The sequence below is a fragment of the Dermacentor andersoni genome, chromosome 8 (assembly GCF_023375885.2).
Source record: "Dermacentor andersoni chromosome 8, qqDerAnde1_hic_scaffold, whole genome shotgun sequence".
Lineage (NCBI taxonomy): Eukaryota > Metazoa > Arthropoda > Arachnida > Ixodida > Ixodidae > Dermacentor > Dermacentor andersoni.
In genome coordinates this window covers 22,352,224-22,377,715 of record NC_092821.1, presented here as the reverse complement: position 1 = coordinate 22,377,715, position 25,492 = coordinate 22,352,224, and the positions used below count along the sequence as shown (strand labels likewise).

The following is a 25,492-nucleotide window of genomic DNA, read 5'->3' as shown; positions in this document are numbered from 1 at the left end:
TCTCGAACTAAGCATTCGCTCCTGCAGCCTGCACAGCGACATAGACTCCCAATTTTCATGCACCGTGATTCGTGCTCCCCGTTCGCGCTTTCCTGCTGCAGCAATGGGCATATTGTGCCTCTGGCCTTTCTCGGCCGCGATTAGGCATGAACGGAGACCAGCATACGTGCTTACATAGTCCGATGCGTATGTGGTTGATAGCCAGATGGTTGGAAAGGCCCGCAAAAGTAGCTGATGGAGGCGATGCCCACGAAAGCGACTTGTCCATAGTGAGACAATGTGAGACAGCAAGTGTGAGCCACACATTAGCGGCCCCCGAAAGAAAAGAAACGTGCAGGTTGGAAAGGAGTGAATGGCTAAAATCTGGGGTAGCCCATGTCGCTGTGTAGGCTGAGGCAGCAGATGCCTGCGTCTCCCGATTGCTTCGCAATGCAATTTGGGCATTTTTAACGGCGACTGTCGCTGCAAACAAGTGGCACACTCTGTCCAATATGTTTCCGCTGCTGGTTGTTGCTCGTTAACCTGACCACCACGTGCGACGACGACGGTGAGCCGTTTACGAGCTCGCGTCAATGATTCCAGCGTATCTCGACATGCAAACTTTATTTCTGCTATTGCACGAGAATGTACACTGCTTGTCTTCTGCCAATAATGTCGCGCGTTCTGTTCACTCACTTGTGGCTTGTTTGTATGGGCGTCAGTAGAGGCTCTTGGCAATTAGAACGCACCACCTACGCGGCAGCGAAGGCATTGAGGCATGCCGCATAGCCTGCAGGGCAAGCACGGCGCGTACCAGCGTACGCGACCGGCAAAGAACGGCCATATTGAATTTTGCTCTAAAAAAAAAATGTGCACTTCCGCTTCCGGTTTGAGCAACGTCATCTGGCGTCCCCCAAAGTAAGTTCCATGCGCTGCCGCTCCTTATTTTCGAACCACGGCGGAAGGTACAGTTTTCCTTCTCTAAGTTTGTTCTTTATTCTATGAAGCGCACCTGGGCACGCCGGCCACGCCGTATTGTAGACTGCGCGCTTTTCGCCGACGTCGCTTAACCGCGCCGCGCGTGGCCGCGCGCGCGCGTTACGCCGGAATATATCTTGCTAGAGTGGACGAGACTGTACGCTGTGTGCGCGAGCGAAACCGTGCGACGGTGAGGCGGCGATGGCTGCTCAATCTAGCTCGCCCAAGGGGATAAGCGCACCGTATCCGTCGCGCACATGGCACCGGGGGAGGGGAGGGAGGCGAGGCTATTGGCACGCGCGAGGAACGCAGAGACGAGGCGTGGGGCTTGGAGTCTCGGTGCCAACTAATCTTTATTCTTTGTGCGCCGGCCCTCTCTCGGCGGCCGGCTGGCTACGGTCGACTGCGGTCGGCTCTGTTCCGCGCTGGCAGCACCGCGGCTTATTTGTGTTCACCACAGCACTCCCCGCCTAGCGAGAACACGAACGGAACGAACACGACAAAACACTCGTGTGATTAGAGGTTGAGGCGATTTGGCGCATTTAGACGTCTGCCACTGCGCGTGTGGTAGGTGCGAGTATCAGGCGTGGCTGTATTTTCCGCCCTGGTGGAAACCGCTGCCCTGGGACGAGGTACTTTTGCATGGGTTCCAGGCGACGGGGTGGAAGTGGGTGTCATGCACTGCGTTTCCATGTACGCAGGTTTAAGTCTGTCCAACGAGACAACTTCCCGCCGCCCCCGCATTTCGTTAGTGAACGTCTTCCGCCCACGACGGAGAACCTTGAATGGCCCATCGTACGGTGCTTGTAGTGGTCGTCGTACAGCGTCGTTCCGCAGAAAGACGTGACTACATGACTCAAGCTCGTTGCTCACATGTGTCCTCCGCTCTGTGGGCTGTCGCGCAGGTGTAGCTCGAAGCTTGTTTATGATGTCAATGCGTAGTCGCTGGCGGAAATGCGAGCTTGCTGTTGGCCAGATGCAAAGAAATCACCGGGCAGACGTAGCGTCGTGTCGTAGACAAGTTCCGCAGCGCTGCAGCCGATATCTGCCTTGCACGCTGTGCGTATGCCCAAGAGCAGGATAGGCAACGCTTCGACCCAAGATTCATGTTCACTTGTCATAAGTGCTGCTTTCAGCTGCCGGTGAAACCTCTCGACCATTCCATTGCTCATCGGCTGGTAGGCCGTAGTCCTATGCGCGAGGCGCCGATGAGTTTCGTCAGACTGGCGAACAACGCAGACTCAAACTGCCTTCCTCTGTCCGTTGTAATGGAGGAAGGTGCACCAAAACGACATAGCCAGTGGTTGACAAAAGCGCGAGCAACAGTTTCGGCTGTCATGTCGGGAATCGCGATAGCTTCTGCCCACCGCGTGAAACGGTCGACCAAAGTGAGCAAGTACGTTTGGCCCTGGCAAGGTGTCAATGGTCCGACTATGTCCATATGGATGTGGTCGAATCGAGCGTCTGGCCCTGGGAAAGTCTCCAATGGTGTCACCGTGTGACGCTGAACCTTGGACCGTTGACACCTAAGACAATCGCGAGTCCACTGTCGGGAATCGCGGTTGATGCCAGGCCATACGAAACGTGCCGTGAGCAGCTTCTGGGTCGCCCGGATTCCTGGGTGTGAAACTTTGTGTAACGAAGCGTATACCTCCCGACGGAGGCAAGCAGGCACGAATGGTCGAGGGCTACTTGTAGATGTATCGCAACAAATGTCTCCTGCTCCGGGCAAGGGAAACCACTGTAGGATGAGTGACGTCGATGTTTCCTGCAAACGGCGCGGTTCGTCATCGTCGCGTTGAGCTGCCGCCACTTTTGCGAGGTCTATTTCCGTGTGAGTGATGGCATTTACTGGGCTGCGCGACAGAGCATCGGCGACAGCGTTGTCTACTCTTTTTATGTGGCGAATGTCCGTGGTCAATTCCGATATGTAGGACATCTGCCGCAGCTCGCGGGCTGTGTGCGTGCCGCCATCAGATTTGAGGGGGCGTAAGGTGTAGGTGAGAGGCTTGTGATCAGTCATTACAAAGAATTCCGTTCCTTCTAAGTAATGACGAAAGTGCCGGATTGCTGCGTAGACGGCCAACAGCTCGTGTCCGAAAGTGCTGTAACGCTGCTCGGTGGGTGTCAATTTCCGAGAAAAGAAAGCGATCGGTTGTCATACTCCTTTGTTGAGTTGTTGAAGGACAGCACCCACAGCTGCGTCCGAGGCGTCGACCATGACGCACTGTGGGACTCCCGGTTGCGGGTAGGCGAGAAGTGTGGCGTCGGTGAGGTGTCTCTTGATCTCTTGAAAAGCCGCTTCGGCGTCGTCCGTCCAGAGCAGCTCCCTAGCAGCACCTTCGTGTGTCGACAGCAGGAGGTGGAGGGGGTGTAGAACGGCCGCGCACCGAGGTACGAAACGTCGGTAGTAATTTACAAGGCCAAGGAACTCGCGGAGCTGGCGCTTAGTGGTGGGTCGTGTCAACTTCTCGACAGCTTTAACCTTGTCTGGATGAGGTTGAATGCCAGAGCTTGAAACAACATGGCCAAGAAAAGTCAGCTTCTCGGCACCCAGCTCGCACTTGTCCGTGTTCACCAGGATGCCATGCTCCGCCAGGCGCTGAAACACGGATCGCAGATGCGCCTCATGCTCGTCCGGTGAAGTGCTTGCGATGAGTAGGTCGTCGAGGTATGCATGCCAGAAGTCGAGGCCATGCAAAACGCCGTTGATAAAACGCTGGAATGTCTGTCCGGAGTTTCGCAGGCCGAACGGCATGCGTAGGAACTCGAACAGGCCGAAGGGCGTGGTTATCGCCGTCTTCGATACATCCTCTGGAGCCACGGGGATCTGATGGTACGCCCGCATGAGGTCGACCTTGGAGAAAATCGCCGTACCATGTAGGCTGGACGTTACATCATGAATGTGAGGTACCGGATAGCGGTCGGGCACGGTTGCTCGATTGAGGGCTCGATAGTCGCCGCAGGGTCGCCAGTCTCCTGGTGTAGACTTCGGCACCATGTGCAGTGGAGGAGCCCACGGACTAGCGGACGGGCGGATTATGCCGAGCTCGCGCATGTGGTCGAATTCCTGTCGAGCTGCTTGCAGCTTTTGCGGGGACAGGCGGCGTGGGCGTGCGTAAACTGGTGATCCTGTGGTGACAATGTGGTGGCATACATTGTGTCTGACGGCCGCGGTTGCCTGTGGTGGCCGCGTCGGTTCGGGGAAATCGCCGAGGATGCTGGTGAATCGTGTAGCGCCCGGCGGTGCTACGAGCGTGGGGCTGAGGGGTGGATGCCTGGATGGCTTCTCGCGCACTTCTGCTTGTGACAGGGGGTCCTGTAAATGCCGGTTGCGGACATCGACAAGAAGTCCGAAGTTGCGCAAAAAGTCCGCTCCGAGGATGGCAAATTTTACGTCAGCCACGACGAAAATCCACCGAAACGTCCTCTTAAGGCCTAGGTCCAGCGAGAGGGAGCGTTGCCCGTAGTCTGTATCGCCGTATTGTTGACAGCTTGCAACGGTGCTGTGCACGGTCGTTTGCGGTCGGCTGGCGACGCCGGCACGACACTAACTTCCGCCCCTGTGTCGACTAGGAAACGAGCACCTCTTTCGCGATCGGTCAGGAAGAAAACCGATGGGCGACTGTCCGGCGGGGCGGAGGCACTGGTCACCCTCAGTGCTGGCCCGGGGCGTTTCCCGAATTTTCACAGGGCGACACACGGTTCCGTGCAGCGTTGCCGAATTTGCGGTGGTACCAGCACACCCTACGTTGTTGTGGTTGTGATGCAGTACGCTGTCGTGGTCGCTGGTTTCCGCTCGAGTGCAGCGCTGGGACGGCGTCTGCGAGGCGAGAAATTTCCTCTCGCATCTCTTGCAAGGAAGTGGTGGACGGTGCGTCTGCGTGCACCGACGCGACTGTGGGCAAGGCGACAGCCATGAGTTTGTCGGCGAGCTCGGCCATCTTGGCAAGGTCTGTCTCGCCCGACGCCGTGAGGCCTATCCGTGCACTTGTGGGAAGCCTTTGCAGGAACAGTTCCCGCACTAAACGACCGTCGCTTGCTGTCGCGTCGCCGGCCAGTTGTTGCATGTGGCGTAGCAACTGGCTGGGTCGGCGGTCGCCAAGTTCGGCCTGCCGCAGTAGCTGTTGGAGACGCTCCGGCTCTGTAGGTGTGACACGGCGAATCAGTGTCTCTTTTAGCGTCTGGTAGGCGTTCTCTGCGGGTGGTGTTAGCAGTAGGTCCCGCACCTCGCTGGCCGTCGCAGGCGGGAGGCTGCCCACCACGTGGTGGTATTTGGTGCTGTCAGCAGTGATGCGGCGTGCAGCGAACTGCGACTCAACTTGCACGAACCAAAGTTCCGGGTCGCCAGTCCAAAACGGAGGTAGCTTGACATCAAGTGCGGCTACCGTGGGGCTGTCGGCGTCGCTTGGCTGGTTCATAGCGATCACGTCCGGGTCCCCAATTATTGGCACGTGCGAGGAAAGCAGAGACGAGGCGTGGGGCTTGGAGTCTCGGTGCCAACTAATCTTTATTCTTTGTGCGCCGGCCCTCACTCGGCGGCCGGCTGGCTACGGTCGACTGCGGTCGGCTCTGTTCCGCGCTGGCAGCACCGCGGCTTATTTGTGTTCACCACAAGGCGTTGTACTTCGGCCGCACGCGGTCGCACTGGCTTTATCTTGCAAGCGATCTGCTTTGGGGGCACAATATAGGTGGGCCGACGGCTCGAAGCTATATGCGCCCACTGTGCTCTCACCCCTGACTTTGCGTTGAAGCAATACACAGCACTAGGTCATATCGCTCGCTGCTGCTGCCGCACTTCCTCACGCCAGGGCTATGGCAGCGACTGTGAAGTGTTCATGTTTGCCTGTGCACGCTGACACCATGCTAGTTAATTTAATTAGTAATCAAATATTTGTGAGGGGGCGTTCTACACCGGCGGCTGTTGCGTATGGCGCATCCGCGGGAGCCCTGCCTTCAATACAATCTGCGATACGAACAATTTAGGCACTTAGGCGTACCGAGGGCCGATGGCGTCGCGTGCGCTGTAACACCCATACTTTTGCGTGTCACCCACGCCCACGAAGTTTTTTAGTGCTTCCTCAGTCTTCCTCAGGTTATAATTTCGAATAGCCCTTACTCTCTCCTTGTTCATCAGTTTTGATCATATTGATCAACAATATGCATATTCACCTACAAAAACTACCTTGAATCTTCGTTACATAAGGTGTAAAACTCGGCTTTTAATCAAAAAGCACACGTAAACATTTTAAAGCTGAAGTCCGCTCGATTATGCAACTACTGAACTGGGCGCCATTAGCGCAATCATTCGACTTATTTGTAGGCTTAACTACCACATAAAGCCCTAGGCATATCTATAGGGGTGAGGGGCAGGGGAGAACTTGCCCCCCCCCCACTTCATAAACTGGGGTGCAAAAAAGGTAATTTGCCCACCTCCCTCCACTTTTGCAAGTCGTCAATACGGCGCCTAGAGTCGAGACAAAAATCATTCGTTTCTACAGAAAGCCGCCTGAAGGCCTGATAAAGGGGCGGAGAGGAGTTTGGCCTCTCCACCAGATGCATGCAGTCTCGGCCACATTGGTTCTTCAGGGCACTCATCAGCGGCATCTATACAGCACACATGGTCAACTCGGTTCTAGCTGGTAAATTGCCCCACCTCTACACGTCTGCAGGGATGTTTCAAGACTTGAGCCAGGCACTGATTCGCGCTAGTTGGTTCGTCATACTAGGAACCTCAACAGCGCCATAAAGAGCGCCGCTAGCACGAAGCGTACGCTTCTCACTGCCGGCGCTCTTCATCACGCCAGTGTTGTGACAGCGAGTGCTCGTGGTCATCGAGTGAGATATAGTTACATTTTGCCTCTGCGGGCGTGATGCATTGCTTGTCATAGACGTGTCTACCGGGGCAAGGTAAGGTTTAAGAAATGCCACCCTCTCCACAGTCAGAAGTGAAGAGAAAAGTAGGCCATTTGCACACCCCTCCTAGACACACTTTTGTGAAAGCGGACACTGTTGACTGCGAAGTGGCGAATCCAACAAAACAGCTAACGGTAAGTTTTCTCCCAGACCTGCGCCCACGTAGGCACGATTTCTTTATTACGTACGCCCTGCTTGGGCAGCTAGGATTGTCTTTCGGGCCTCGCCGCCACGTACTGTCGCAGATGGTGCTCGGGTAGCTGCACTCAACGTTTAAAAGCTGCATGCGTGCGGTGCGGCTCAAGCGTCGTTGTGTTAGCCGCTTATGGGACGTGCCTGGAAGCCTGCATTCCTGAGAAAGCTGTCGCTGGGCTGTCCAATGCAAGTTTAACTTACCACTCCTTGCATCATTATGTGTTTGTTGGGGCCGCCTAATATAACCATCTTTGAAAACACAAAATGAGATCTGTTTCTTTTTGGTAATTTACCAATATTTAATCAGGATTCCCAATTTAGCAATTTTGTGACTTCTTTGTCTATGCGACAAATTTTTCTACTTTTCCCTTAGCGACTTGTTTCAGGGACCTGATGGAAGAATTGGCGACATCTTAACGACTTTGAAGTTGGAAAGGTTGCTTTAAAAATGGCCTTCCAGAATTCAGTTTACAGGGAAAATAACGGTTACTGTGAAGTCAAGTTAAAGTGATAAAGCAATGCTCTAGAACGTCTAAGGCGTCAATATAATCGCGAACAGAGCTTTAGTAACCCAGAAATTGAGGTAAATGCATGACACGATTTGAAACCCCCCAGCGACATTCCGGTACTAGTCCGATCACAAAGGCATTCCTCATCATAATTTATGTCACTAGTACTCAATTACTCGTATTAAAAAGATCATTTCATTAGATTATAAGACGGAAGAAAATGATACTTGTCTACTTCTATTCGATTCTAAGAAAAAATAACATTTTGACGTTACCCTTGAGTAGTACGGGTAGTCGAAAGGTTTCGTTGTCGCTCGACTCTGTGCCGCGCGGGCTTTGGGGTTTCAGCTGTTTCGTTATCGCGTCGTGCTGCGCTGGTTCTGCTGGCTAGCGAAACTTGCATTTGTAACAAGCAGCGAGAATGCCACGTCCATGTGATGTCGTGGGACGCGCGAACGGTCAGTGGAACTTGGCCAAGGGCAGTTGCAGCGGCGAATCCAACGTTGCTCACCACTGTGTGCCAACAAGTGAACCTCTCCGTTCGAAGTGGTAAAGTGGCTTACCTCTGCCACAGCGCGTTGGCAAAGAGCCGAAAAATCGCATAGTATGCTCGCCGCACTTTCGTCCAGAAGATTACGAGTTCAACGCCGACACACTGAAGTCGTGTGGAGTGCCTTTCAAAGCAATGCTTTCCCATAGCGCTATTCCGTCGGTCTTGCCTGCATTCTCCGAAGCGCAAGAACAACTGCAGGTCGAAGACGGGGTGGTGAGTGCGGATTTGGTTTTCACTAAGGAAAAGATACAAATGTGCGAATATGTACAGCCATGACATACAGTTGCCGCCGTAGCAGTACGCAACGACGCCGGCAGCGCGAACCCCCACCAGCAAGTCACGTTCATTAGTGCTTAAATCGCTGAAGTCGAGCCCAGCATCGCGAGCCAATCTGTCGTTGTCAGGGTCATCCATTGCAACGAGCGTCGAAGTTGGCGTCATAAAATGGAGAACCAGCTTATCGTCGCGCGCTTTCTTTTCCGCTAGCCACCATAGTTCCGCTTTCGCGCTGCTGTCGGCTCTGTCTTGGCTCCGTTTCTGGTCGTGCGTTTGCGTTTTGTGCAGAAAAGCCGTAGCGCCGTCTGCGGGCGCCGTTTTACTCACCGACGGTGCAACGCCACTATGAGACCATTACGTCACCACTCCTCAATCGGAGGGCGGGCGATTTGAACTTCGCTAGAGGTACGCGGACGCTTCAGAACGCATTTTCTCCTAATGTAAGTCTCTTATTCGCATGAAACAAGCGTTTCGAGGTTTCTGGAATGGTATTTGAATAGTTCACGTTGACTTAACATTAACCTTTAGTGTCCCTTTAATATTCAAAAGCTGTACGGTGCATAGGCTCCGTGATCATGATGCACCAATGGTAGCCTTCACATTCTACTTGTGCTTCACAGCACAGTGGCCATCATAGCCTTCACATTGTGCTCACAGAATATGTGTTTATTATTTGCAGTCTCCACTTGAACGCGTTCAAACGCTTAGGGTTCAGCGGTGTCACTAAATCCATTCGTTTGGTAGACATGTGCAAGCGTGTATGAGAGATAGTTTACCAAAACGGGATCGAATAAATTTTGTCTTCAAATTTATAACACAGCAGGTGATTAAGGCACATCGACTGCGTAAAAATGCGTAAATATCGGAATGGCTGAGCTCGTTCACGCGCGTATGAATAAATTGCTTCCGTTTTGTTTTCGGACCAATCAGTACTTCTCGGGGGCTTTCCCGTAAATGGATGGCGGAAATGAGGCATTGAATCTGTATAAAACTTCTGTTAAATATCATCGCCGTGTTAGCAACATGCGGCCAAGCGCGTTGCACAGAATATAGTTCTGCTACAACGAACCTTGAGAACAAAAAAAAAATAGAGATAATGTTGACTGTGCATTTTCATGCTAGGAACTACGTTGGTCGTGTTCTTTTGAATCCTGCTGTATTTCAAACCGTCCAACCTAAAAGTAACGAAAAAAAATTAGGCTACCATAATCCGTTATGTAAATATTAGTGGTAGGCAAATATCTATTTCTTTTAATACGAATCGAATACGAATAGTGAGTATTGAATATCGAAAAGACAAACGCAGACGCACATATTTGCTGCAGGCACATTTATTTCAGCCTAATTAGGAGCACGCTTGTACTGAATAGACAGCCGACTATCATGGACAATTAGGATTGTTTTAAACGTAAGGTCACTAAAACCGTCTCGAATAGCCGCGCCGCTTGACACCTTCAGAGCCTGGTGGCAAACAAGCTTTCCGAGAATGACAGGCTGCTGGAGGACCAACTTTCCTGAAACGCTAACTAAATGGTTGAAAAAATATCAGAAATCATGGAAATAGAAAAGAAAATGCTATTGAAGTATTCCGGTATCTTAGACACAATCGAGGACTTATCACAAGAAAAAGATCACTGCTTGTAACGTAAAATGTACAACTGCTACATGACATGACTACAAGAAAGACCAATTCGCAGGCCAGAAACAAAAATAACCGGTATTTATGTAAGGGACCAAACGAGGGGGCCGACGTGCCCGATTTTGTAAGAATGGTAGCACATTTTTGTTAGTCGCAACTATATGAAACCAACAGATAATGAAGAAAAGGAAACATAAGGTAAATTATCTGGAGCTTTTCACTGAAGTGTAAAAATGAGAAGCTAAAGAGAAATGCAGGAAAAAAACTACTTGCTAACAGTGGCAGTCGAACCCACAACCACCGCATTACGCGCGCGTTACAGCACCAATTGTGCTACTGCGATGGCAATTACCACCTCCATGCATGCTTGGATATTCATGTATATGTACAAGATCTAACCCAAGGAGTGTTAACCAGTGCCGCACTTCCACCGCAAAACCGAAAACAAAGCTTGCGTTACCAATTTTCTTTCTGCATTCCTTCAAAAACTGTGTGGCTGTTTTACTTATGATAATTATAATTTGTGATAGTTTGTTCAGCAGGGGGAGAAAAGTAACCCTATTTAACAGTCGGTTGTTGCCAAATAATTGGTCAGTTTTGATATTCGAAAATACCGAATAGTTCGTTTTTGAATGCGAATACAATATTACACACTAACTATTCGCATTCGAAACTTCGAACATTCACCCACCATATATTAAATGCATTAGAAAAGTTAAAGCCCTGCTAGTAAATTCACTGTTTTTATTTAGCTGCGCAGACACTAGACCAACATGAAACGTCTAGGTAAATGATTTAATTCACGTTAGCTTACTTCAATGAATTGAGTGTTTCAAAACACCTACGCTCTCGAGATCCACTTCATACCTAGCGTTAATTCCACAGCGTACTGCACGACAATAAACCTCGTCGCATTTGGTGGAGGTTGCTGAGATCCTTCGCCTCGTCCTGGAGCTCCACACTCGAACCCTGCCAACAAGATCGCCCTGCACTATGCCTGATCCCGCCACCTCGTTGCCTGCACCACCGGCTGCCACTGTCATCTGCGCCGGCTTCCCTCGTCAACGCGACACACCCATTTTCAGTGGGACCACCGAACATGACGTGGAAGACTGGCTGTCATCTTACGAACGAGTAAGTGCCCATAACAAATGGGATGACCAGTCTAAGCTGACCCCCGTGCCTTCCTACCTCGCCGACGTAGCCAAAATTTGGTTCTTCAACCACGAATCCGATTTTACAAGCTGGTCAGCGTTTAAGACTCTTTTTGCCGAAGTGTTTGATTACCCAGCTGTGCGTAAGCTACGTACGCACTGAACAGCGTCTACGCCAGCTCACACAGCAGCCTGGAGAGACATTCCCCAGCTACATCGAAGATGTTATCGATTTGTGTAAGCGCGTAAATCCAAGCATGTCAGAGGATGCCAAGATCAAGCATATCCTCAAGGGCATCGAGGACAGCGCATTCCAGATGTTGCTGGCCAAAAGCCCAACTAGCGTATCCGTCCTCATTAACCTCTGCCAGAGCTTTGACGAGCTGCGCCGCCAACGTTCCATCGCCCGCGAGAACATTCAGCACGCCGATTCCGTCTAGAGCGTCGCGGTTTCTACCGACATGACCAATTCGACCCTGTCGCAGCATATCGAAGATTTCATTCGTGAAGAGGTGGCCAGGCCGCTCTCGCTGCTGCCTCACAGCGACGCACCTACGGCAGCTTTGCTTCCAACGCTGCAGCAAGCCATCCGGACTCAGATATCTGAAGCGCTTCCTGCAGCTCCTACAACCCGCACCCAATCCTATGAGTGTGCCGCTGTCCCATACCAACTTGGCCACTCACCCTACGTCGCTGCCGCTCAGTTATGCAGCCGGGGTTGCACGGCCACCTGCGCCGACAGCTTGCTTTTCCTCGCCCATGCACCCGGCTTCATTTCCAGTTGCCCGACCGTCGCCACAGTTTTTTCGTTCATCCGAGACATGGCGCACTCAAGACAACAGGCCTATCTGCTTCGCCTGTGGCATTGCTGGCCATGTGGCCCGCTTCTGTCGCCGCGGTGCCCCAACAACGCGCACCACCTTTGACACGCCCAGCTACGCACCACAATGCGCCGCCACGCCTCCATTTTCACCGCGTCGTCTTCACAGTGATCGCCGGTCTGAAACTCGGCGTTCCCCTTCCCCCCCGTCGGCGTTCGATTTCGCCTCTGCATCGTCGAGCTCCCACTGAAGAGGGAAACTGACTGGTGCAGTTCCTGAGGCAAGAACTGCAAATACATCGACGTTCTCAAGACTTCAATCTTCTCCGCACAATGTTATTACCGCTTTTGTTGAGGGAGTTTGTTGAGGGATATATATACACACATCAGTGGCGTAGCCAGAAATTTCGTTCGAGGAGGCTCACGTTGAAGCTCGGCCTCCTCACAGAATTTGCCGTGGGATCAAATACATGAATAACAAATCTATTGCCATTGGAAAAGATGCTGCAAACCAATTCTTGGACGCTACGCACTGTCAAGAAAAGTAAAATATGTATTTTTTCATTATAGCATATATTCTTATGTCCCAAAAATTGTGCCAGAAATAACGGATATCAATGCTTCCATGATTTCTTACTGTTTAATAAGAAGGAAAATATCACACGAACTTTAGAACTATATCATTGCGAAACCAGCAAAGCAGTGCGTACCGCTGATATGATAAATGTAAAGGCCGTGAAATGAACAAGTCGAGGACAAATATTTAAATGAAAATTTGTCATTCAAGAACCTTGTTTGCTGTTTTGTACATATGCAACGGTCAGGGAAAAATATCAGTGACGCTGCCCTTGGTTCCAATGTATTGCGCAGGCGCAGCTGTCACCGGTCGTGTATTGTAATTACACCGAAATTGTACTCGCAACAGAGATCACATATAAAAAGCAGCAGTTCTGCAAACTATGCGTTAGAAATGCGAAGTACAATGGAGTACACAAATGTGACGATAAAGCTTGATAAAAAGCAAAAAAGTGTCTCTGGAAACAAAGTTCAGTGCATGTATCCACAACACCTCACAACAAGATATTTAAATATACGTATAAGAATTCACTAAATCTATGTATCTAAGCAAAAGTCACTGTATACAGGGTGTTTCAGCCAAACTTAGCCAGAGTTTAAAAATATGCCGATGCACATTAAGACGACGCGACCAAGTGCATGTTGCTCACTTTTGTATGTAGTGTGTCACCCTATTTATTGTATTTTGCTTAATTAGATTTTTAGTCAAGACGAATAAGCCAGCTTCTGAAGTAACGAAGCTAGGCAAAATATTCTAATTAGAAAATTGCAGAGTGGTTTGCAAAACGTCCGAATAAACAGTTTCTGTCTTTCTACATATCTATTAAGTATTAGTGTATTTCAGCTTATACTGATGATGCCTGCGAAATACAAAACACCAAGTGATATGCCCGCTTGCGTGCCCTGATTGCACTGCGCCTCAACGTTCCGCGCACAAACAGCCATAGACGCGCTGCCGCTTAAAAGGCAACAGGGCAGCGGCGTAGGCGTTGGCTCTGCTATTTACGCGAGCGATGTGCTCCCCTCGCGAAAGTTTCTTATAGGGTTAAGCAGACACAGTGGTTATCGCTTTTGCTGCCAGAAGTAACAGGTCCATCATTTCGCGATAGCTGTAAGGAAATTGAACATCCCTAAATTAAAAAAAAAGAAACTCAGTTTTCAGGAGGCTGAAAATGGTAGAATAAGACTATCCTAACTCACCAGACGCAGTCTTTCACTGAATTTACGTTTATTTTTTATGTTCTTTCACAGCAAACGCTCCAAGAGTTTACCCTCTGAAGCGATACAACACTGGGATCTCCTGAAAAAGCTTGCTGTCGCTGCCTTGAGCACCGTCGGTGAAATGCTGTGGCAGTCTTCAGTTATATTCTTCTGTAAGGTTTCTGGAGACGTCGTTTCCGTCGTGTATACGTGATCCTTAATATAGCCCCACAAAAAAGTCAAGAGAGGTAAATTATGGGGTTTTACGTGCCAAAACCACTTTCTGATTATGAGGCGCGCCGTAGCGGAGGACTCCGAAAATTTCGACCACCTGGCGATTTTTAACGTGAACCTAAATCTAAGTACACGGGTGTTTTCGCATTTCGCCCCCATCGAAATGCGGCCGCCGTGGCCGAGATTCGATCCCGAGACCTGGTGCTCAGCAGTCCAACACCAAAAGTCAACGAGGGTTGAGGTCGGGTGACCTTGCAGGCTACAGGACAGGACCGTTTCTCCCTATCCATTGCCCTGAGAAGGTAACATCAAGCCATGCCTTGCTTGATTGCAGCTGTAGGCTGGGGCCCCGTCCTGCTGATACTACATTGTGTCAAGCTGGGCTAGTGGCATGTTGCAGCAGAAGTCTTCAACCTGCTCTTTGAGGAACTCACTCTTGCTGGTCAGAGTGTTGTTAAAAAACACTGGGCCAAAACTATGCTATCATATACTCCGCAACAAACGTTAAAAGACCACTGATATTGGTGGCGGGATATTGCTAGCCAGTGGGGATTCTGCTCACTGCAATAGTGTGCGTTGTGGATATTTACTTGACAATTTCGGGAAAAGTTCGCCTCGTCAGTCCAGAAACCTTGGTGAGAGAGTCAGAATACTGCTCCTCCTGAATCAAAATCCAATTCGCAAAGTCGAGTCTCTTTTGGAGAATTCCCTTGAATCCAGGCATTGATGCAAGTGCAGGTGATAAGGGTGCAGTCCAGCTGTTTCAAAATCATCCAGGCAGTTGAGCTGGACACACCGAGCTGTGCGCTCATGTTGCGCATGCTAGCGTGTGGATTAGATGAAGTACAAACGTTAGAGCGAACCTCCTTATTCATGAGTGAAGCCCTCTGCCTCTTTCTTGTGGAGCTGCCTGCTTGCTTCAGCGACTCGTAGGTGTTGAATGCTGTCATTGAGCTCGGTCGCATACCCGACTGCCAGCTTTGAAATATTCTTGCACCCTGCAGTCTCTGTCCGCCAGCAGCTCCTAGGGCAAGGATAATGTCTGCTTTTTCCTCATTGAAAGAAGGCATCACGAAATTGACCGCGCTTTAACAGCCGATGCACCATAGTCTGTTTATCGCTGTCTGCAACTACTACCTGACACCACCACCACGTCCGTCAGTCGGTTTACGCAGCGCAGGAGATAAGGTTTGCTAGGTTACATCGAACAGCCAACGCTTGCGTCGCTGCCCTGTCACTTTTTAAGCGGCAGCGCACCTATGGCTGTTTGTCCGCGGAACACTTGGGAGCAGTGCAATCACGACGCGCAGGGAGTGCATGTGACGTTCTGTTTCTTGTATTTCGCAGGCATCCGCAGTAAGTTGAAAAACACTAATACTTAATAGATAGAAAGACAGAACCTGTTTATTCAGACGTTTTGCAAACCGCTCTGCCACATCTCAATTTGAATTTTTTTCCTAGCCTCGTTGCTTCAGAAGTTAGTCAGTTAATCTTGACTAATTATCTAATTAAACAAAGCACAGAAATAGCGTGACACGCTGCATACCAAAGGGCGCAACATGCATTTGGTCGCGTCGTCTTAGAGTGCATCGGCATACTTTTAAACTTAGGCTAAAGTTAGCTAAAACATCCTGTATAATGCGTCAAACGAGGCAAATAAACATGTGGCGCAATCGCAGATTCACAGATCACAGCACACCCGGCGTGGTTGCTCATTGGCTATGGTGTTGGGCTGTTGAGCACGAGGTCGCAGGATCGAATCTCGGCCACGGTGGCCGCATTTCGATGAGGGCGAAATGCGAAAACACCCGTGTACTTAGATTTAGGTGCAAGTTGAAGAAAAACCTAAGTGGTTGAAATTTCCGCAGTCCTCCACTACGGCACGCCTCATAATCAGAAAGGGGTTTTGGCGCGTAAAACCCCATGATTTTGGATCACAGAATCCTAAGGCCCACCTACCCTCCCTCCACTCCCTCGATGCACCGCGCGCGACGAAAGGCGGCGCGCTTCTTCCACGCTTTTCTCGGTTGCGCACACAAAACTGACCCACCATCGTCGGCTCATCCCCCCCCCCTCCGCACTTTCACTCGCACATACAGCATCCGGCGCGCACTGACGATGTTATCGCCCTTGGACTTCATACGGAACATGACGGCGACTACAGGTATGCGCCTAGAGTGTCCATATAATTGCTACCGCAATAATATAAGAGCATCGAGCAACTGAAGAGTCCCGTGGCACATTACTTTTCGCAAAAGAAGTAACAAAATCGAACATTCACCATGCGAGAATTCGCCGCGCCGCAACAATGTCTTTTTGTGTGTGTGTATGGGGCGGGGGCATCGAAATGATCTCTGGCAGCCCACGGGTAGCGAGAACAAGAAAAGTGAAGAGGCTCAAAGTGTCCTCGCGAATAAAAGTCAAAATAGAAAAATAAATAAGAACACAGTTACCTTTGCTGGCTTTAGCGTCTTGAAATGGATGCTTTGGCGTAGGTTAAAGAAATGTTGATATTGTGGGCATTTATTGTGCACTTCATCATCTTCGACATTGGGCCAAACGTCCGTCACAACGCATCGCATTCAGACAGACCCATGGCCCATTCAGACCCATCGTACGTCACCGGCCGTATCGGTTGTCTCTAGCCGAGCGCAAGATTATTGACGAAAACGCCGCCGACATGCTGCAACGTGAGGTAATCCGCCCCTCTGCTAGCTCTTGGTCGTCTCCCATCGTTTTGGTCAAAAAGAAAGAAGGCTCCTATTTTGTGTCGATTACCGAGCGCTCAACAAGATTACGCGCAAGGATGCCTATGCCTCGCATTGACGATGCCCTAGATTCTCTGCAAGGTGCCGAGTACTTCTCCAGCCTTGATCTGCGTTTAGGTTACTGGCAAATTCCTATTCACGAAGACGACAAAGAAAAGATAGCGTTTGCAACCCCAGATGGCCTTTACGAGTTCAACGTCATGCCTTTCGGCCTCTGCAATGCTCCCGCAACTTTTGAGCGCAGTATTCACACTGTTCTGCACGGCCTGAAGTGGAAAACATGCTTGTGCTATCTGGCTTATACCGTTATTTTCTCATCGACATTTTCCCAGCACCTGCAACGTCTGGAGGAGGTTCTCACAAGCCTCGCTAACGCTGGTCTTCAGCTCAAAACCAAAAAGTGCCGTTTTGCGAGCAAGACGATCACGGTGTTAGGTCACATTGTGAGCAAGGATGGTATTTGACCTGATCCCGACAAAATTTCGGCGGTGCTTTGCATTTCTCGACCAGAAAAGACAAAAGAACTACGCAGTTTCCTTGGCATCGCTTCCTATTTTTGTCAATTTATACGCGACTTCGCCTCTATAGCTGCTCGTTTACACAACCCACTTAGTTCTTGTACTCCCTTCATGTGGTCATCGGAATGTGAATCTGCCTTTGACCAGCTGAAGGGCGCCCTCGCATCTGAACCTGTCCTGTGTCATTTTTATGAGACTGCACCTACAATCTTGCACACGGACGCTAGCGGCCATGGAATTTGTGCTGTCCTCCTTCAGCGGGACGATCTCTTTGCATGAGGGAGTCGTTGCAAATGCAAGCCGCGTACTCACACCTGCCGAGAAGAACTATACTATCTTTTGAGCAGGAATGCCTAGCTGTCGTTTGGTCCGCCCAGAACTTTCGCCCTTATCTCCACGGCCGGCATTTTACCATCGTTACGGACCATCACGCCTTATGTTGGCTCTCAGCACTCAAGAACTTGTCAGGACGTCTTGGTCGCTGGATTCTTCGTCTGCAAGAATATGACCTTGAGATCCCCTACAAGTGTGGTAAAAAGTGCCAAGACGCGGACGCTCTTTCTCGCTGCCCGCTTCCTACAGCCGCACTCATCAATGACTCCGCAGCCACCTCCAGGGACGCAATCCCTGACGTCTCTTCAAGGGCGACTTTGTCCTTAGCCACTGTTGATCATCTGACTTCGGACGACCATGAATCATTTTCGTCTCAACAACTGGGGGCGCTGCGAGCTGTCAAGGAGAGTGGACGCATTTCACGTCGGCTCCGTCGAATCGATGTCCTGCCGCCAAAAATTTGTTCTGCACCGCCCGAAACCAGTTGGACTACATCCGTGAAGTTACCAGGAACCCGTGAACATCATTATTATCCAGGTGGATCAATTTTTAGCAGTTCTACGGGACTCTATTCTTCAACCACGCGAACGCCGTAGTCGTGGTAGCCGCGGACGCGGCACCAGACGCGGCCTCCATGGCTCTCGTACGGGGCTATGACCCAGACAGCATGCGAGAAATGGAGCTTTCTACCGCGGAGACGCCAGTTTTGGATGAAACTACGGAGTATACCATCCAGAAAAAGTTAGAACAGTGGGAGCGAGCAACCTCGACGCGCGCCCGTTCCGAACATCAACGCAGCCACGGTGGCGGCAGTGACGGCAACGTCACCACTCTGGCTCTTGGCAAGCAAGCTCAAAGTAAACGCTGGAAGCCACAAGTCATGCCGAAATTCGGAGCGGAAGACGCTGTGGTCATCATCAAGCCAAAGGGAACTCTCAACCTCGCACAATTTAAGGGCAGCAACCAGATCGGGGAAGCAACGTACGCTGCCGCCGGCATTCCGCGGGCGTCGCAGGCGCTCGCTATTTGGCCGGCCTGGGACCAGAATATAGTTATTATTGGCATCAAGAGCGCCCAACTTATTCGTCAGGTTCTTGCGATCGGACAGCTCCAACTCGGAGGACAGGCCCGAGCGGTTCAAGCCTACCTCAAGTGATCGGACAACACAAGCCGTGGTGTTATTCAAGTGGATCCCACAGCCACTGAAGCGGATATTACTCAAGCCATTTATTCGCCAGAGGCTCCAGTAGTAGGAGTCCGAAAATGAGGAGAGACCAACGTAGCAGCGATCACGTTCGAGGGCCGGAAGGTGCCTTTCAACGTTTATTATTGGGGCGAAGCTGTGCCGGTTCGCCTTTACCGCAAGACGACGCCAGCCTGTCCCCGCTGCGGCACGATAGGACATCGCGCCTATGTTTGCCCTAATCCACAGGCCGGTCGATGCCAGGCTTGCGGCGAGACGTATCTAGAAGAGGGCCACGAGTGTCAACCCAGCTGCCTGATTTGTGGGGGCCCTCATGTCACGGGATCAATTCAGTGCACGCAACAGTACAGGAGAGGCGGTGCTGGAACTGGGCCAAGCTGAAGCCCGTCAATGGAAAAGCCAGTCAGCAACATCACTCCAGGAACGCTGGAGGGAGCGAAGCCCCCGACCTGCAAGCTCGGACGCAGAGGGCGACCCCTTCGTCTCGACCGCATGCAGGAGCCCTCAGAGGGGGCCCCAAAGGAGGCGGTCGTCCAGCAGACAAGCACGATGGGCCAGAGCCAGAACACAGTCCCGGAAACAAAACGAGCAGCAACAAGGTGAGCTGGGCCAGTGTGGTTGCCTCCCCTCCCCTCACGTTGTCTAATGAGACACTAATGACAACGAAAGGCTCAAACTAGAAATACAACAACTTAGGGAGAAGACGGCAGCGAACGATACAGGAAACTCTAGAGCACTTCAGGTGCCCTCAGCTCAGGCGATGGAGGAGGACAACCCTCCCCCCCTGCCGTCAGGCAGTGCGACTAAGTCACCCCCTCGTATGTCAGAATTCGGCCGAGGAGCGTCGGGCGGCAGTGTCGCGTTGGCGGCTGCACCCTCGACAGAGGAGTGTACGACACGCGCAGATGTGGACGCAACTACAAAGAAATTCAGTGCATGGATGGAAAGCATGGAAAAGCGCATGCGAGAGGAAATCGAGAAAATTGAATGTCGCATGCTACCAAGCCTACAGGCTTGCGTAAAAAGAATTGAAGAGACGCTAAGCAAAAAATTGAGCAGAACTTACAAGGAATGACAGAGCAGACAATTCATAAAATGTTAGAGCCGCATCTCTCAAAACTTCATGCTTACGAGATTAGGATTGACCGTAAGTTACAAGAATTCGCTGAATGCTCGCGCACTAAGACACCCAGATTGACAGGGAAAATGGGCACCAGACAGATTGCGTCTGATGATGCACTTGACCTGAGTAAAGAACAAAAACTGACCTCTTCCAGTTTGCAATATGGCCCGTCAAACTAAATTAACAATATTACAATGGAACTGCAGGGGTTTTAAACGTAAGCGGGAATCTCTGCAACAGTATGTGGACTGTCTAGATGAGAGGCCGGATGTAATCGCGTTACAGGATGTTAATGTGGCAGTTAAACTCAGGTCGTACAGTACGCATCAAACTAACACTTCGACTTGCCTACTTGTACATAAAGACAGTACGGCTTCAACTATAGACCTCGAACTTAATGCTGAAATAGAACATGTGTTTATTCGTATCCTCCCTAACACTCGTTCCAGTAAAGGGGCGTACGTACTTAACATATACAGCCGCCCGAAATACAGGACAGCAGTCTTTCACGAAATTTTTCGGAAAGCAATGCAGGCTGCAAAAACAGCGCCTCTCATTATAGTGGGGGATTTTAACGCGCACAGCTTTCTTTGGGGTTACAACAACGAAAACGTAAAAGGCAGGAAACTGGCAGCAGCAATATCGGATATGGCTCTTACTATTCTGACGGACCCGCAGCATCCTACAAGAATAGGCAATAGCGTTTCAAGGGACACATGCCCCGATTTAACGCTAGTCAAAAATGTTAAAAATTGCGAGTGGCATAATACGCGCGAAACCTTAGGCAGTGATCATTATATACTCCGAATTTGCCTAGACCACAACAAGCATCGCAAACACAGGGGACAAGCCCGGCTTACGGATTGGTCGCTTTTTCGAGAGTCCAAGGGTCCTCAACTCGACTCGTCTATTGAAGATTATGAGCAATGGGCTAAGTCACTTCTAGCTGCCAGAGAGAAAGTCACGAGAACGCTGCACACCTCAGAGGATGTCCCGGCAGTCGACAACCACCTTCTCCACCTCTGGGAGGCCAGGAGAGGCCTCACCAGAAGGTGGAAAAAGCAAAAACACAATCGCAAGCTTAAAATCAAGATCGCTGAAATTACACGACAAGCGCAGGAATACGCGTGGACCTTAGCCAAAAACAACTGGCTAATCAAGTGCGACTCATTGAGAGGCGGGCTTGGCGTCAAGTCGACGTGGCGCCTCCTGCGATGCCTCATCGAACCCAGCAAGACGAGCGGAGAGCAGCAGCGGAACCTCAAGAGAGCTCTCCATGGCTATGAGGGTACGGATGAGCAGCTGGTGGCAGCTCTGACGAGCAAATACCTCTGTACGACAAAAATATGACGAGCCTGTGTTGCAGTATCAAGGCAAAGATAATCCAGAACTCGACAGAGACTTCGAAGTAGAAGAAATACAGGCGGCGCTACTAACCATGAGAAGAGGTACGACGCCAGGACATGAGAAAGTTACAGTCGGCTTGCTCGCCAACATGAACAAGAAGATGCTAGGCCAGCTGACGGATTATATCAATGAGTGCTGGAGAGCTGGCAAGCTGCTCCTGGCGCGGAAATCGGCAGACGTCAGCTTTATCCCTAAGCCGTGCAAAGAGGTCAATATTAACAACCTCCGTCCGATTTGGCTCACTTCATGTGCCGGTAAGCTGATGGAGAAAGCAGTGCATGCCAGACTTTCAGCGTATTTGGAGGAAAACGATTACATGTCCCACACCATGTTTGGCTTCAGGGAGCGCCTATCCACGCAAGACGTACTGCTGCAGCTCAAGATGGAAGTTATTGACCCACCCAACAAACGCAGTAGCAGAACCATCTTAGCCCTAGATCTCAAGGGCGCTTTCGATAATGTGAAGCACTCAAAGATCCTGGAGAACCTGCGGAAGACACAGTGTGGAAGAAGGACTTTTGAATACATGAGAGACTTCCTACTAGACAGACAGGCTCATGTAAAAATTGGAGATTTTAGGTCCCAGCCAATCCCTATGGGCACCAGGGGTACGCCACAAGGAGCCGTCCTCTCCCCTCTGCTCTTCAATATTGCTCTTATAAATTTGCCTGAGCAACTCGATCGCATAGAAGGAATTCGGTGCGCCATCTAGGCAGATGACATCACGGTCTGGGTGACGAAGGGCAGTCTGGGGCAGATGGAAGAGGCGCTCCAAGAGGCTGCTTCGACAGTCCAAAAATATGCCGAGGAGTGCGGACTGCGCTGCTCTCCGTAAATATCGGCACTTCTAATCATGCGCAGACGAGAAGATGAAGCCCCGGTCAAAATTAGGGTGCACGACGCTGCGATCCCTGAAGTGGAGACAGTGCGTATCCTGGGATTACTGGTTAACAACAAGGGTGTCAACGCAGCAATGATTACTCAACTCCGTACATCATGCGAACAAGTAATGCGAATAATCACACGTATCGCCAATAAAACGAGAGGGATGATGGAGAACGACACTCTTCGGTTGGTCAAAGCCTTTATAATCAGCAGAATTGTGTACGTAGCTCCGTACCTTCGGATGAGGAGGTGCGATTTAAAACATATCGATGTCGTGATCAGAACAGCATATAAGAAGGCACTAGTACTGTCGGTCAAAACATCTACAGAGCGCTTATTGCAGTTGGGGGTGCACAATACACAGATAAGATAATTGAGGCCCACCTATTAAGTCAATATGCCAGATTGGCAGGAACGAAAACGGGGCGCAAGGTACTAGAGGACCTAAATATCAGCTGTCCTTACTATACGGTAACAAGACAAGACATTCCGAAAGAGGAGGGGCAAATTCGCGACACTGCCCCTTCCTAAAAACATGCACCCAGAATATCATCAAGCAAGGAGGAGGACAAGAGCCAAAAAGATGGACCAGATCTATTCTAAATTAGAGGGAGCCTTCTTCGTGGATGCTGCAGGTCCGGTGGGAGGAGTCTCCACAATATCGGTGGTGCATCAAGGGCAGACGGTCAATGGACTTTCCGTTCGGCACGGGGAAATTGCAGGATTGGAAGAGGCGGCGATCGCCGTGGCGGCTTCGCATCCTAGTTCAGAATACATCATTACAGACTCACAAACTGCATATAGAAATTACACGCGGGGCTGAATTGCACCGCTAGCTTGCAGGATCCTCAAACAATCTGGGGTCTTCGCTTCGCGCAAAGAGCTGATTTGGGTGCCAGGTCACGAGGGTATAGAGGGAAATGAGCATGCACACGCTGCCGCCCGAGCTTTTCTCCCCCGGGGTCCCTCTTTCTCCCTCGCCGAAGACTTGGACTTCCCAGTGCCATTAATAACTTATGCAGACGTATTACAACACTTGCGTTTATCGCGACGAAAATCCCGGGCCCAACTATGGGATTAGACAAATCAGAAGAATGTCATTTACGAAGGCTACAAACCCTGTCATTTAATAACCCATCAAGCTACATTCTATTGAGCCACAATATTTTTCGGCCGAGTGTAAATTCTGCGGGCAGAAAGCAGATTTGTACCATATGGTATGGGCCTGCCAGGCTAATAGTGCCTTAGAAGCTATAAAACAGCCAACGTGGGAAGGATGGGAGGCAGCCATGTCCAGCTCAACCCTCAAGGACCAGCGAGCCCTCGTGGAAAGAGTTAAGGCGGCGGCCTTAGCCAACAGAATTCCGGAATAAGAATCCGACCAATATATATATATATATATATATATATATATATATTGTTACCTAGGAAGACGCAGACGAAAAGCTATGTACAAGTATATTTACAAGAAGATAGGCTGCGCTTGGCCAAGAGGCAACAGCCCGCGCTAGCTTCTCATCGTCGTCGTCGTCTTCGCACTGCTCGCCTTTTCGTGATCGCACATATTGTTCCGTATCACTACCCCCGGCGGCAAAAGCGCCGTCCCGGAGCGACTAAAGATCGGACTCGGAAACAGTGTAGTAGGCCTTGAGCCTACTGACATGCACGACATCACTTGATGCCAGAAGAGAGGACGAGGTTGAACCCACAGGAGCAATTTCGTAAGTCACAGGCGTCACCTGGCGCAGCACGCGGTAGGGCCCTGTGTATCGCGAAAGGAGCTTCTCTGAAAGTCCGACGTGACGGGAGGGCGACCACAGGAGCACGACCGCACCAGGCGAAAACTGTACGTCATGATGGCAGGCGTTGTAATGACACTGCCGAGTGGCTTGTGAGGCCGTCAGTCGAGCACGGGCAAGCTGGCGTGCATGGTCGGCGAGGGTGATGGCGTCGCGCGCATACTCGCTTGTTGAGATCGCAGCAGGAGGAAGTGCCGTGTCTAGGGGCAAGGTAGGTTCGCGACCGTACAGTATATAAAATGGAGAAAATCCGGCGGTGTCGTGCCGGGAAGAATTGTACACAAATGTTACGTAAGGAAGGGCAATGTCCCAGTCGTGGTGGTCTTTGGAAACGTACTTGGACAGCATATCGGTAAGAGTACGGTTTAACCGCTCTGTCAGGCCATTGGTTTGAGGATGGTATCAGGTAGTAAGTTTGTGTTGAATGGAGCAGGAACGCACAATGTCAGCGATAACTTTCGAGAGGAAGTTTCGACCACGGTCAGTAAGCAGCTGTCGCGGGGTGCCATGAAGCAAGATGTCACGCAAGAGTAAGTCCGCGACGTCAGTGGCGCAACTGGTAGGGAGAGCCCAAGTGATAGCGTATCGGGTGGCGTAATCAGTCGCGACGGCTACCCATTTGTTCCCAGAGGATGACGTGGGAAAGGTACCGAGCAGGTCTAATCCAACACGAAAGAACGGTTCTACAGGGACGGTGATCGGCTGGAGATGACCGGCAGGTAGCACCTGAGGTGTTTTCCGACGCTGGCAGGGATCACAGGCAGCAATATAGCGTCGGACGGAGCGAGCGAGGCCAGGCCAATAGAAGCGGTGGCGGCCGCGGTCGTACGTGCGGTTTACCCCAAGATGTCCTGCAGTGGGTGCGTCATGCATCTCAAAGAGCACAGTCTGTCGTAGCTGTTTTGGCCCGACAAGAAGAAGATCAGAGCCGTCAGGGAGGAAGTTCCTTCGATACAGAATGCCGCCCTGCAGGACATATCGGCGAACGGATGCGTCGGTAGGTGTTGAGTGCAGACGCTCGATAAGTGCTCGCAGCGATAGGTCTCGGTACTGCTCATCGGTGATGTTAGCGAAGGCAGACACAGAGAAAATGCCGTTGGCGCTACTACTGTCGGCGTCGTCAGGCTCGTCTACCGGGTAGGGAGACAGGCAGTCAGCGTCCTTGTGTAGACGGCCAGATTTATAGGTGACAGTATACGAATATTCTTGGAGGCGTAAGGCCCAGCGACCAAGTCTTCCTGTGGGATCTTTCAGTGAGCATAACCAGCAAAGCGCGTGATGGTCTGTGACAACGGAAAAGGGTCGGCCATATATGTATGGGCGGAATTTCGCAACCGCCCAAACTAGGGCCAGACACTCACGCTCAGTGATGGAAAAGTTGCGCTCCGCGGGTGAGAGGAGCCTGCTGGCGTAAGCGATAACACGG

The 25,492-nt window shown here is 50.9% G+C and overlaps 1 long non-coding RNA gene across 1 annotated transcript in view; it reads right to left on the bottom strand.

Annotated features, from left to right (window-relative positions):
• Nucleotides 1–25,492, bottom strand: part of LOC129383636 (uncharacterized) — an 83,507-nt gene that overhangs the window by 53,210 nt on the left and 4,805 nt on the right. The gene's annotated exons all lie outside the window — the stretch shown is intronic.